The sequence below is a fragment of the Pelecanus crispus genome, chromosome 5 (genome assembly GCF_030463565.1).
Source record: "Pelecanus crispus isolate bPelCri1 chromosome 5, bPelCri1.pri, whole genome shotgun sequence".
In the NCBI taxonomy this organism is placed as follows: Eukaryota; Metazoa; Chordata; class Aves; order Pelecaniformes; family Pelecanidae; genus Pelecanus; species Pelecanus crispus.
Genome location: NC_134647.1, coordinates 27,655,408 through 27,670,031, shown reverse-complemented (window position 1 = coordinate 27,670,031; position 14,624 = coordinate 27,655,408).

Below are 14,624 nucleotides of genomic sequence, written 5' to 3'. Positions count from 1 at the left end.
AAAGGCAATACATGAAAGATTATTATTCACTAGTCTGTCACAGCAGGGTGACCAAGTCTGCTCCCATTAAAGCTGTCATTGCCATGTTCCCTAAAATACCGACAGTCAGAGACTGAGATAAATGTATACATGAAATATTTTAACATTATCAACAAATGAAAATAGAAGTAGCAATTCATAATCTTGCACATCAGTGTTCTGCTGCAAACATCAGTCTTCTAATGTAGTACATATTTTCAAACTCTACTATTCATGGATTTGGAAGAATTTTATCTGTCAGGTTTGCCACTGATGCAAACACAAGGTGTCTTCAAACAAGTTAACACTGTTATTGTGTTGTGTGCCCACTTCACTCTAATCTAAAAGTTTTTCCACACAGATTGAAAAAAGTGCCATGTTGCTGATAAGGTACTCAGAGGCAACTATATGTCAGAATACACAGAACATTTTTAAGCCCAGCTTTGTTTGCTTAGAATAGTAACCTTTCTGGCTGAAATTCTTGCATATTGTGTTTTGTCAATAAGCATTTCAGCCATTTTAAATGAGGAAAGCTTGAAACGTAATTTTTAAAATAGTAATTTTTCAATTACTGCACTGCAGTAATTGTACATAATTGGCACTGCAAACAGATCAAGTTCTCCAGTGCAGTTCTGTATTCATAACTTCATCTGCATCTCTTATAAAGAAATGTTGCACATGGAGGACACTTTACAAGGAAAACATTGCCATGACAGTAATTCCTTTATGGTACTATACTGCATTTTATATAAAGATATCTGTGAGTGAGGTGTCAGGTGAATGCATAGTTATCTAATAGTGTGTATCTGTGTATTCCAGTTTGTGAATCTGTGTGAGTGTGCATCTTTGTATATAATACATGGTATATTTTAATATCTAGTTAGTTACTCAAATTACTACACCTTACTGGAGTGGAGCACAATAATTTTGGCATTTAACAACATATAAGCTCCAAGCAAGCAAAAAAAAAAAAAAAAAAAAAAAAAAAAGTGCTGTTAGCATGTCAAGTGACCAAAACCATTAATACCGAAGTATGTTGTGCTATAGCTATAGGCATACTAAGGAAATATCAACAGCTTCCAAAACTTTTGAATAGAAGACTACTGCGCCTCCATATCATCGATCTTTATAAACATATAAGAGCTGTAAATTAATGAACACGTAATGTGTTTAAGTAATTCACACATAAATTTATGAACATGTTGAAGTGTGTGTTTTTGTACTTGGAGCACCATCTACTGGGAAGTTGGAATTAATGAACATTCTTAGGATCAAAGCATACTGTTTTGTAAAAAGAAAAATACTGTAGCAGGGATAGCTATTAAGGGACAAACAAAGCTTTCTTCATAATTAAATTTTACACTGTTACCAAATATAAAAGGGAAACCAGAGTATTGGAGTGAGATTAAAATTTTGTAGACTTTTAAAAAATTATTATCCACAAATAGATACCATTAAATAATGCAAACTTGCATCTCTCATGAGAAATCTTTACACATACAGTTTTAAAGTATTTCAGTAATATCACGGTAGCCATACACTGGAAAAACTTTTACTCCACAAATTAAGATCAAAGCTTTATTCTTGACTGATCTTTTTACTAGATATGGTGAAATAATAACCCAAGGTTATGATGTAAGAAATCTCTTTTTTTAAGACTTAGAGCTAGAATGTAGTTTTGTGTAAGGAAACCTTCAGAAAAGGAATTCAATGTAAGTCAGAAAATGGCAAAATTCTGCCCGCATAAAATAAAAACTTTGCAATATACCTGTAAATCACAAAGGATAATTATAAGGAACTTATCTGCTAGTTAGTTTGTTGTCTGCATCCCCTTTTTTTGTTGTGGTTTTTTTTTTTTTTTTCATTTCTGATTCCTATCCTACCATTCTTGTTCAAGAAAAGGTGGGGCCAAACAGTGGAGCCTGCAGTTGTGTTGGGTTTAGGACAGCAGAAGGTGGCAGGAGATTGATTGTAGTGAGCGTTGGTCAATTTATGCTCAGTTTATGTAAGGTATTTATTGTGACTATGACAAAACCAAAAAGTTAAGATGAAGAGGGAGAGGGGGGAAGGAGTTGCCTTGCAAGACCTCTGAAAAATGCTGTAACAAAATGAAGGAGACAAAGAAAATAGGGGTTATTCCATTTTATAGTTACTGGATTACCCATATACCTACTGCCTTTTCTTACTGAGTGTCTCCTACGAGATCATGCCTGGGCACTACTTCCTCTCTGACATGGGGACTTGTACAGGTCAACTTCTTCAAAATCAGCTTTTGTGGCTCAGTAACGGTTATCTACTAGATCCTGCTGTCTCTCAATAGCTGTGGTTGTTGTTCCCTTTAGTAACTTGTGACTTGCTTTAAAAGCTTAAAATTAAATAGCTTCCTGAAAGGAGTAATGTTCAGTTTCAACAGTTATACTACAGCCGAGTTAACAGAAACTCAGCCGCTAGTCTATATGTCTGCTGTGGTTTTCAACTGTGATACTACTTCAGACATCTTGAAGCATAGTTCATGACATCATTAATTTATAAAGGATACAATACTGAATTGCTGAGTCTAAATAAAATTCTGTACAGGGTGCTACTTCATAATATTTTCCTTCTGAAAACAAAACTGGAAGTTCTTTTGTGAGTAGAACTGGGTGAATTGATTCAGGTAAAGGAAGCCACCTGAAACATGTGACAAAATTTTAAAAGGATTAAAATACCTGCTGGAAAATTTGGAGTAGCCCAAGTAATTTTGGGTTGGTCTGTTCTTGTTTTTTTCTGTTTATAGTCCCAGTCATTTTGGTTTTGTTTTGGCAGGGGGGGGTTGTGTTTTTATAAACTACTTACACTGGTATTTTGAGACATAATTATCCAAGTTTTATAGAAGAGTCTATCTTTGAGGAAATTGTGACCAGACAGAAATGGGGGGACAGGGGTGTCAGATAGGAAATATGTCCTTGCAAGCTTACATGTTGTTTGCAGATCCAAGTCCTATGCAAACTTCTTTGTGCTCATCTTTACTGAATATCTTAAGACTGTTCATCACTGTTTTCCTTATGGGGGTGGAAGAAGGTTCAGTTAAATTTGAGGCTGGACTGAAAAATCCAGCACTGAGGACGTTAACTGGACAGATATTGCCTGTACAGCTTGGGACACAGAAATCAATGGTTCCTCTATCTGGAGGACCATCTAAAGGGAAAGCTGTCTTACTGTAACTAAGAATAAAAGGTATAGGAAGACATCAGCAATGAAAAAGTTAGCAAGAGATACAGAAACACAAAGGAAAAGTCTGATAAATAGAAAATGTCATGAAAATGAATAGATAGACAGTAGGAGAGAAAAAGGGGAATCTGTACAATGGGAGAAAACAGACACTGAGAAAAGTTCAAAGAAAACACTAGCTTAACCTCCATAACCCGCTCACACTGGAAGGGCAAAGAATCTCATTTAACATTTCTTAGGTTTCAGAATTCATTGTACTTTCAAAGAATACTTGGTAAATTATTTAGACAGTTTCAACTGAGACTGAAAAAATCCCAGCCTGTCAGAAGCTAGGTTAAAAAAGGTTGGTGCTGTATAAATAATTTACTTCTTTGGGGAGGAAAAAAACATACAAATGCTAGTGTCTAAAGTAGAGAAGCACTAAACCTGCTGAAGCTCGCTGGCCATACAGTGAATTTAAGCCAGCACTACAAACTGAGTGCTCTCATTTAAAAGCAGAGGCTATGCCAAAGCTAAGTTATCAAAAGAAGGTCAACATTAAAGATTCTACAATTCACTGCTTTTATACAGTCACCCTTTTAACACCATGAGCACACTCCAGTTAAAAAAAAAAAAAAGTAAAAGCCTCTTTTTTCAGGGATTTCTCATAGCAACTAATTTAAGTAAAGCAAGCTTATCATATCAGTGTTGGTTTTCTTTTTTAATTCATTCTTTTTATTTCTATAAAGCAGACACCCTCCAGCTTCATCATAACAACCCACTGTTTTTAGCAGATAGTTCCCATTCCAGTCAGAATGGCTTGACATTTCAAGTGAACTACAGCAAGTGGTTTGTTTGTTTGTTTGTTTTTACATGGAATAATTATTACTCATTGTGTTTAGTAGTACCTTTTAAGACTAATGAGCATAGTAACAGAGGAAAGGAATTTTTATATATTTCTGTTCTATTCTTTGTATATTTTTATATATCTCTTTATATAAAAATATATATTACTATATATTTTTATATATTTACATTCTGTATATATTTTTTTATATATATTCTATTATGGTTTTTATTTCAGTAAGTACAAGTGCAGAATTTGGTGACAGCAATGCCTTGTACTCTGACATACCAGCACCATGTAATATTCTGAGAAATGTCACTCGAGTAATATCAGTTGTGTAGTGAGCACAGTAGCTGTCCCCACTGCCAGCATAGCTTTGCTGGCTGTCATGAGATAACGCTCCTCCCCAAAGACACCGTTCCATGAGGGGCTTTTTTCCCCCCCTCCTCACCAAAGTCTACAGAAAATGAGGTGACTCGACAGCTTAGGAAGGATAAGGCCCTAAATGCAGTCCTTATTTCTTACTTCTGGCCACTACAAGAGCCCTAAGATAAATAACTGACCAGCCTATCACTTAATTTGGTGTATGGTCAATACACTCAGTGGCAATGATGAAGAAGAGTATTTCTAGAAGTTTGACTGACATGTATCAGGACCATCTCATACTTGTGGCTAGCAAGAGAAAATAAATGCTGTAGATCTGGTAGGTGATTGATGGATTAAAGCTCTGCAGAAAGGTTAGCTAGATCACAATACCTAAAAATTGTTTAGTGTGTGCCCACATATAAAACTGGAATTCCACTTGTAAGCCTCCTACGCAGTTCAATTAGCTCGCTAGTCACAGTTAGGATATTTGTATCTCAGAGTTGCTGTGCAAAGTCTGTCTTGATATTTGTCAGTAGAATTATTATGTGTTCCCTGTGAGAAGATGTATGTAGACTTGATTTTCAATGCATCACCACTGTGAGAGAGCATGCCAGGGCATGACACCCTGTAATTTGGCTGACCTGTAGGAGAGGCTGGGGGAAGCAAATCATGACTTTATTAATTCCTGAGAAACTTAAATGCAGGCGGCCCACAGCATGACAACATCTACTGCAGGCATGGCTGTGACACAGCCTTTTGCACCCCGTAACTAGAAACATAACACTTTCTATCTATCTTCAGTGCCCTCAGTATGTTTTTTTTTACTAATTCATGTAATTTCATTCTGTAATACTGATGTGAAGAAAATTCCTTTGTTTTGACCTATTATCCCAACCACCCTTCAGTTCTCAGAGGCGCTAATAGCGATCTTCTTTCTTACATCTGGGGCTTTCGCCAAGTAGCATGGCAAATCCCTGCCCTCCTCAGCCTTTGCTCAGGGACCCCTCTGGATGTTTCAGGACTTTGGGCTAGAACAGAGGCAATCATTTTTTATCCTGATTCGTATTTGGCAAAGATACGTAATTCTCACAAAACCAGGATGTGCCTGAAACACTGGCTTTAATTTGGTATCTTTATATTCCATATTAAATCTTTTAACTGCAAGACCTTAATGAAGAGGTGATAATAAAGGAGTTGGTAGCTTTCTCTTTTGCATTTACAAAGAAGATTTTTTACATGACTAGTGGGCAGAACATAGATATATGTTCCAGGTTGTCTAGAAGTGCTATGAAGAAAATGACCACCCTCAGTTTTAGTAGCAGCATATTGATATGGTAGGTATGACAACAGCTTGTAAAGTCATATGGAGTTTGCAGTAGGGAGTTAAATGGGGAACAAGAAAGTTTCCCTATTAGAGAGATTTTTCAAAATAAAGTGGCAAATCCAGTGAAGAAAATATTGTCCACAATGGAATTCCCCCATTTTCAAAGAATAAGCTAAGTTAGTTCAAACTTACCGCAAAATTGAGTAATATTTTGTACATCTGAATTTTTTTAAAAAAGCAAACTTTAGAAAAATTAAGCAGTTCCTTAATATTTCTTGTTGATCTCTTCTAAATGAGGCTTTATCCTCTGCTGGCTCTCAAGGGTTTTATCAAGGTTTTATGTATTTATTTACTATTTTTTACCAGATTTGCCAATTGTAGCATAACAAATGGAGAAAGGTAAACAGCACTAAATAATTGTAACAAAAACTGAACAAAAAGAAATGGAGGATTAGTTTGCTTGTTAAATTTGATGTCATTCTTTGCTTTCAGAGTTAGCTGCCTAATCAATATTTCTGCTCTTCACATTTACTTACGTCAGCTACTGGAGGGGAAAAATCACTAGTGGATAAACATCACCAAGGATAAAAAAAAATCTATTTCATTGTTATTTTGTCTTATATAGGGTAATAGTCACTATATGGGAAAATACTGATATGGCAGAAGAAACAAAACTCTTAAGCGCCTCTGCCTTTTATTAAAGCTAATGCAACCTGGCGAGCAGGCTCCCCGGGGAAGGGGTTTCAAGATCCTCTGCAGATCCCTACCCTCCAGAGTATCCTGTTGTGCTACTGGGGTACCTCTGCGAGAACAATTAAGACTCAGCCACTAACAGGAGATATGTACAACTTTTGGTTAAGTTCTCTGTGTAAAAAGCGATGCAATGACACACATGGGGTGGGAAGTGTAATTTTTAAACTGGTACAATGTATTACTTCATGTTCTTAATTGCTTGTTGGTTGGCAGTAGGAGGTAAGACACAGGAAGGAGATGGAAAGGGACTTTGTGTGTTTGCAGCCTGTTCCTACAAGGTGGCTCTCACAGGGTGGGTGTCAGGAAGCATCAGTTTATCTAAACTGATGTAGCCCATCACTAACCTGGCACAGCACTGCCTTCCAGGCATCCCACTGGGGTCTGCTTCAGCGCCAGTGCCCACAGATGCCAGAGACTGAAATGGAAAATTGGGCACCACAGCTACCACTGTGGTTATTGGAAGCATAATCATGGGGGCTGGGCTGGGGGAGGAGTATTTAAGCTGCATTTTGTTTCTATTCTTGCATGGCTGCGTAACAATTACCGACTTCTATTGAATCTCTCCTTGTTTGCTCCTTGGCTGTGTAGCTACATGGGATGCAGCACCCAGGCACGCCCCAGCATTGTTGGTCGCCTGTTCTGCACGAGTAGTGCCAAGGAGCGCTGCGCTGCCGGGGCTGCCTCTGAGATGCCTGGGCAATGCTCCGCCGTTCCCCGCGGTTCCCATTTGCATCTCAATGCCAGAACTGGGCCGATGAGCTGGGCTCCATCTCACTTACACCAGAGTAATAATTGATTTCAGGCCTGAGTAAGTCCATTGAGCTCAGCTGAGTTTCTCCAGATTTACAATGATGTAACCGAGATCAGTTTGTGACCTCTGTGTAAGATGAAACATTATTATTATTTGTCCTTTTGCATTCATGAAGAGCCAAGGACACACTATTGACAGTCATATGCTAATAAGATAAGGGAGCAAAAGACAACTGAGGAAGGAAGAAATAGTTTTGAGTGCAAGTCTTTTATAATTCTCAGACAAAGGTGAGCAGTATTTAGATAGAGATGGATCTGACAAACATACTATATATAGATCTAAACTTTCATTCCCATGATTTCAAAATGTTTTTTTCACCAAGTTAAAAAAAAAGAAGAGTTATCCAAATATTCACTTTTCTCTTTCTCTCATTGAACTTTATGCTTTCATGTGAACATTCTCACCTTACTTCACGGTAATGATTTACTTGTTTATTTTGAAAAAAAATTATTTTAATATTGTATTATAACATTGAAAATTAAGTGCAACACTTTGGTAATTATTTATTGATTTGTAGTTCTATTTCCTGTTGTAAAAAAAACCCTGAATTCTTTGAAATTTGAGATAAAACCAAAATTCTAGAATTTCTCTGTGAAAGAAACATGCAGTTTCTGCCTGCTGATCGAGCCTTATCCTTTCTGTGGCAGTACGTAGGTCTGTCCTGTCCAGAATTCTTCCTCTGTGTTGCATTGCCTTCAACTGCCTTCGCATGGCAGAGATCCCCAGGTCTTCCTGAGAATGGTACACCACATCCACCTGAAACTCCAGAGCTTGTTACATTATTACTTGCCTGTGTAGAAAACAGCAGGAAGAGTATCAGCAATCCTAAGTATGTTATTAGTTTTGGAAAGACTGACTGTAGTAAGCACAGTTCAGCACCAATGACATCGTAAGATGTAACACCTTTATCCTTCCACCAGGGGAAAGAGGCAAAGTCCTACATCGTATCACTCCAATCCCAGCTGTTGAGAACACCTGAAATGGGAGATGGGCAGAGGAACCACATCAAATTGCTTGTCTGCGTGCCAACACACAGGCTGCCCTCCCTTTTGAAGTTCATCTATCAGCTTTTCATATTTCTGTTCCCCATCCTATCATTACTCAGTTCTGTGATGACCTCTTATATAGATGCTGGCAAATGACAAACATGGTTAGGAAATACAATGTGAAACATTTACAGATTATATATGTATGTATGCATAATGAGTACCTAAGAAGAAAGCACATTTCTTTGCAGAGTGGATTTACAGAAAGTCCTACAAAGTTAAAGCCAATCCTAAAGTTCTGTTTTTCTGCTGCCTTTCACTCTTTTCCTTCCTGTATTCTTTTTTTTTTTTCCACTTTGTCATAAAGCAATAAGGTCATCACAGCAAGCCCACCTCTCTACACACTGGTTACTAGCTGAGGCTATGCCTTTGATGTCAGGAGTGGGATCTGACTTACCATATATTTCACTGAAGACTTTTTAAGGTACCAATTTTTTTCAGCTAGTAAATAAAAAGAGACAATCCATGCTTTTTAAAGAATGGACATGTTTTCCACACTCACAATGGTTCTTATTAGCTGACTGAAATATAATTCAGACAGCACTTGAGAAGAATTTACTTTCTAAAATCCCCACCATCCCTGCAGAGGTGCTTTGGTCCAATTTTAAATAGATATTTCTGTTCCTGGTTTTGTTCAGTTTTAAGATGCTACTCATTTTAGTGCATCTTCTTTTGCAAATCCCAGAATAAAAAGAAATGTTGCAAGTGTACAAGTCAATGCTGTTTGAAGAGAATGTATTGTAAAATTATCTCTGCATCTTTCTTATACTATAAAAGTGCTGACTGCACTTTGATGTGGAAAGGGTGAGATACAGTAATCTGAGGGGCTGTTATGAAAGGAACAACATGCTTTAAGCTGGAACTATACAGAGAAACACACAGAGTAATGACAGCTTCACACAACATCTAATTTGATTCTTTCTTTGCACTGCAGTGGAATCATTAAACTACAGCCGTCTGCTAATGAGCAGGGAGGCTTCTGAACAGAGGTCACTTTTCTCCCATATTTTGTAAAATTCACTCCACCCCAGTTATAAAACCATCCATTATCTCCTTTTCTTCCACAACATTTTGTCTTTGGCGGGTTTACTGTCACACAGAAATCAAATCAGGAAAGGGAAAAATTAGTGCCTGCTTTTGCAATTGAAATTACTTCTAATTTTAAGTAGAAATTACTTTTATAGATGAGGACATTAGTTACAATATTCCTAAAAAAACAAACAAACAAAAAAAAACCCCCAAAAACCCCCAAAACAAAACCAGACCTCCTCTCCCACACACACACGCCAACTAAATAACAAATGCAAAGCCGGAATACTATAGTTTCAAGCAGGAGTAACACTATATACGTGCTTGCAGATCATTGCTCTACCAGCAAGTGACTTGCTGTGTGGGATAGCATTTTGGTATTGCCAACTCAAATTAGCAAATGTTGACTACAATTGTCAAGGGCAAGAAATTTCAAGAGCAGCAGAAGTATTTGCTGTACTGGAAAATGAAATGTCATACTCATTGATACACTGGTTCAAGTTTCATATTTGACTGGGTTAATGCTAAAAAGAACAAACTTCCAGATAAAGGCAAATGCTGAATTTTGAATGCTAGAAAATAAATGCATCAAGTTATTTTTCTATCTATGAATGCTAGATAGTGAAATATTTCCTAAAGCTCAGAAATTTGTCCGATTATTAATCAGAACAAAATAAATCCACTGAGTTGCAAATAATGCACTGAATGCCTAGTGAAAAGGCATACTGATGAGCTGTACCACAACTTTCCTGTGCTTGTATCAAGCACAAAACACCAAAACACAAGTGACTCACCCCAAAGTGTCTGTAACTATTACAAGGCACCTAAAAATTAAAAGAGTACTTGTTTAATTTTCTCAGAGTAGAGTTTATTCTTCCACCCCTAAGGTATGTGCTGTGATGCAAACGGCCTGGAAAAACTAGATTTGTGGTGTCAAAGCTATGAAGATCCATAAAATAGTGATTAAGGGAGTAGATCTTTATTTCCATTTATTTGAGAAGCCAATATAGCCTTTAAAAGATTGTTTACATAGATGCATTTGACAGATAAATTACAGCACATTTATTTTTATTAGGGAACCTAATTAGTTGTAATTCTAATACAACAAGGAATAATTAACTTTTTAAAGTCAGTGAGATAAAGAATGGCCACACTCTGCGACGCAAAATGAGTTTATAATTTCCATGTAAAAATATTTAGTGAATGTGTAATGAAGCTGAGGGAAGCTGCAGAATCTAGACATCTCCTATGCAGAGAACAAAGCTACGTGTCACACAGTTAAACTTAATTCTGGTGCTGCTTGCACAACCAAGAGCATAGTTTTATTCTTTGGAACTTGGGAGTACCTAGGAATGCTATGATTTATTTCTTGTATGTGTGTTTTATAGCACTTTCTTATACACACAGATCTGTACAACTCAAACAACCACATCTGGCCAGCTGCACGCTTGATCTGAACATCGTCATCTAGTTTACTGCATTACTGCTCTGGCACAGATCTTATCATGTTACAAGCCTTTTACACTTATTTATCAGTCTGAAATGCTCTGTATAGTGTCCAGGTGGAGTTCAAAGTGCTGGCTTTGACCTCTAAAGCTCAGTGCCCTAGGACCTGGCTGGAAATCATCTGTTGTTTAAATTGAGATATACCTCAGAAAACTCGATCACTCTGCTAAAGAGAGCTATTAGCAGGCTATTTTGGGAGACCATGCCTACTATTTAAACTACCTGTTTCTGTGGTAGATGAAGTCCTGAGCTGTTCCTGTGACAGGTTATTGAAAATTATTTAAAGCAATTATTTGCATATGTGTATTTTTTAATTTAATTTATAAATTTCAACTTAAGGCCAACCCATGCAATGGGATGGAGAGAAAGACACAGAACTACCCAAAATTCTGTTTGTGGTAGATGTTTTTCAGGGTTAGACAATATTAGGGCGCCAGGGTGGTGTAAGAAATATTGGAGGGGAACAAATTTTGTTTGTGGAGGAGGCATCTGTCTTGAACCAGCAGTGAGTAAGAGAGAGTGAGCAAAGCTGAGGGGTCACCAGCTCAGCAGGTGGCAGAGGATCCTCCTGAAGCCAGAAGGTGCCTCAGCTGGGCAGTGGAAAATCAGCTAAAGTGTGTGAACATGTGACTTTGATAGCCTTGCACTTACACACTCCCAGCTTCTCAGTTTTAGTGTGAAATAGTTTGTATTGCTAAATATCACAGCATGCTGCAAAGCTCATCTGTCAGCGACTGTGGTATATGGGCCTGATGGGGAGACTCTGTCTGCTAGGACAGGGAGTTCTTGCTTTCTGCTCCATGAAGTTTAATTTGTCACTGCTGTATAGGGTAGCTGCTGTGTAAGGCAGATGCTCTTACCTTTCATTTTATATTATTTTGAAATAGTGTTCATTGGCATGGAGCTCATTGATAGGAATCTTTTTCTTGCTTTCCTTTCCAGTAAGGTCTGTTACCCCAGGAGAAGACCAACCATTACAGAAAAATGAAGGGCCATGCCCACATTCTTGAGCCTGTTCCTCTCACAAGCACAACCTCAGCCTGTCAGCCGCAATCCCCAGTCCCTTTCTCTTCCTTTGCCGCCCCCATCAATAAGCTAATCAGAATTAAATGTTTAGTGTCCATGTACAAACTTGTAGCATCACTCTGATGTACACCCTTTCACTTAACCATAAAAATTGCTACTTTTCCATAGATAACTACATTAACATACTATCGGGCAGTCAGATTAGAGTGAGTATCATCTTTTCCAGGAAGATCCGCTGTCCAAATTGTCCTGTCTGTACATGGTAGGTAATCTGCAAACAGCTTTGGATTATAATTAAATACACTTACGCAACTAGTTTGCAGACTGAAGTCAGTGATTAATTTTCCGCAAAACCCACCCTTCCCTTTCCCTTCCCTTTCCTTTCCCTTTCCTTTCCGCTTATGACTCTCTTCTTGTGCTCTGTGGTGCTAATAATACATTAAATTCAATTCTACACTGAATGCAAAGATTAATGAAGGGACTTGTTTCCCAAGTGGCATCGTTTCCTGTTTTCAAGCCCTCTTTTTCTCACTTACCTTTCCCCTCACCCTCATGCTCTGCCTGAATGTAAAGGCTTCTTGACAGATAAACTGTCATTTTTTCATTTCCAAATTTTGATTTAAAAAATTCCTCCTTTGAGGATGATGACTTTACTAGATGCTGTGATGATAATTCCTCAGTTTTTCAACAGTCATGATGCTGTCAATCAATTGTTGTGTATTACTCGGAAAAAGTAGCAACGACTCTTAACTATTAAAAAATGCTAAAAAATTATATTGCTTCAGGTTATGATAAAAATCTTCCTCTATGAGATTTAGAGGCTATTCATGATTATTTTCACATGTATTTCATGCATTTTAGGGAAAATGCCTAGTAGGCTTGTTGTTTTTTTTTTTTAATGACTCTGCTGTAGCTAAAGCTGTTCTTTGTTTACTCTCTCTTTGTTCTTCACTTCATGCCATCTTTCTTCTCTGCTTATCCACACACAAACAAACAAACAGTGTTTCCCTGCTGCCTCCTGGCCTGCTGCCAGCTGTCCTGATGTCAACCTGCAAAGGACAAAACCAGCCCAGCAAAAAAGAAACTCACCAGGATGCAATGCTCTGCAGCCTCGGTAGACAGCACATCCTCCCTGTCTTCAGAACACCAGCAAAGATGTCCTCTGCAGGCAGAGGTCTCCATACTGGAAATATTAGAAGAATTCAGTCATTTAGTTAACTTTCTATTATTGGTCATAAAATAAGAAAAACAAAATAAACTGTCTTTCAACTGTCCTTCAAACCAACATTTCTGGTTGCAATGCTTGGCAGAATTTTTATGTTTAGAAATTAATATACTGGTGAACAGTTAATTGACTTAATTTTCTTAAACTGTCCCTTCTTAAATAAAAGCTCTTGGGGGCACTGTTTCATTATGAAAAGAAGGGAGAAAAGCTGAGAAAAACAAGATGTTTCTGTTCACAGAATTTAATTTCCCACAGTGATACCATAGAGAATGAGACATAAGTGATAGAAGCATTATCAGTAAATTTTGGAGCTATGAAAACTCCTCAGTGTCTAACTACATTCAAGATAATTCATAACTGGACCTGAGAAGCCGTGGAACAATATATTAGGGAACTTACAAAAGGATTTCCAGAAATAACAGCTCATTATACCTATATGTAGGAGGTGGGGAAAAAATCCGTATTGTTGCTAACAACTGGTATGGTAGAAAATAACAACAGCTATTTGATTAAGTAGGGAAAAAATAGGAATACGTTTTAATTCCTAGATAATCCATGCCTGAAAGAAGAAATCTGAAAAACAATTGATCAACAAGACATTCTTTCTCCTCTTAATTCTTATGCAAGCAAATTACCTATGAGCCAATGCTTAAAAAAACCTACAACAAAACCCCCAACCCTCCAACACTTACTAATGCATACTGGCAGGAACACACACCAAAAAGAAAATCAAATCAGGTTTTCAGAAAACATTCATGTCCAAAACCAGACTACCTTCAAATTTTAAGATTATATCAAATGAGATTTTTTAAAATTACATCTATAAAGTAAACCCAGTTTAAAATGCAGTTTAAAGCTGAGTCATAGCAGATCTGCAGGATACCTCATCCAAGTAAGAGTTAAAGAACATGTTTTTGTAAATCTTAGTAATTTATTCTTTTTGACCTGTGCTCTTTTTTACAACTACTGAATCTTAAGTGTACTGAATGGGGTGAGTATTTGGGCTCTGTTAATTGAGGAGGCTGTCTGTCCTTGGTTTAACCTACTTTCCCTGCTGAAGTCATTTTGCCTCATAAGCCCCATGGAGATTTGAGACACAAAGCCAGTTTATTTCTGCAGTGGTCCCACTTTGTTCAGAAATATTGCCAAAGGCTTATTTGGAAACCCTTCTTATAGGAAATCAGAACATTTGGTACTTTGCAAAGACTGTAAGGACTCAACTCAAAATAGAAAGTGAGTACACTGCCTCCCTTCAAATTTAACACCCCAGGAGAAAGCCCATTAAAAACCAAAAAATATTAGTATTCATCAGGTATTAAAACATGGTGTGGCTCTAAGTATTGATATAGCTATTGGTTAATTGCTTGATAGTTATTATACATGGCATTTTCTGATATGGACTTTACCACACATGCTGTAGCAAAATGTTAAAGAAAATTACTAATTTTGTGTATACTGCATTTTATGCCTGAAAAACATAGAAG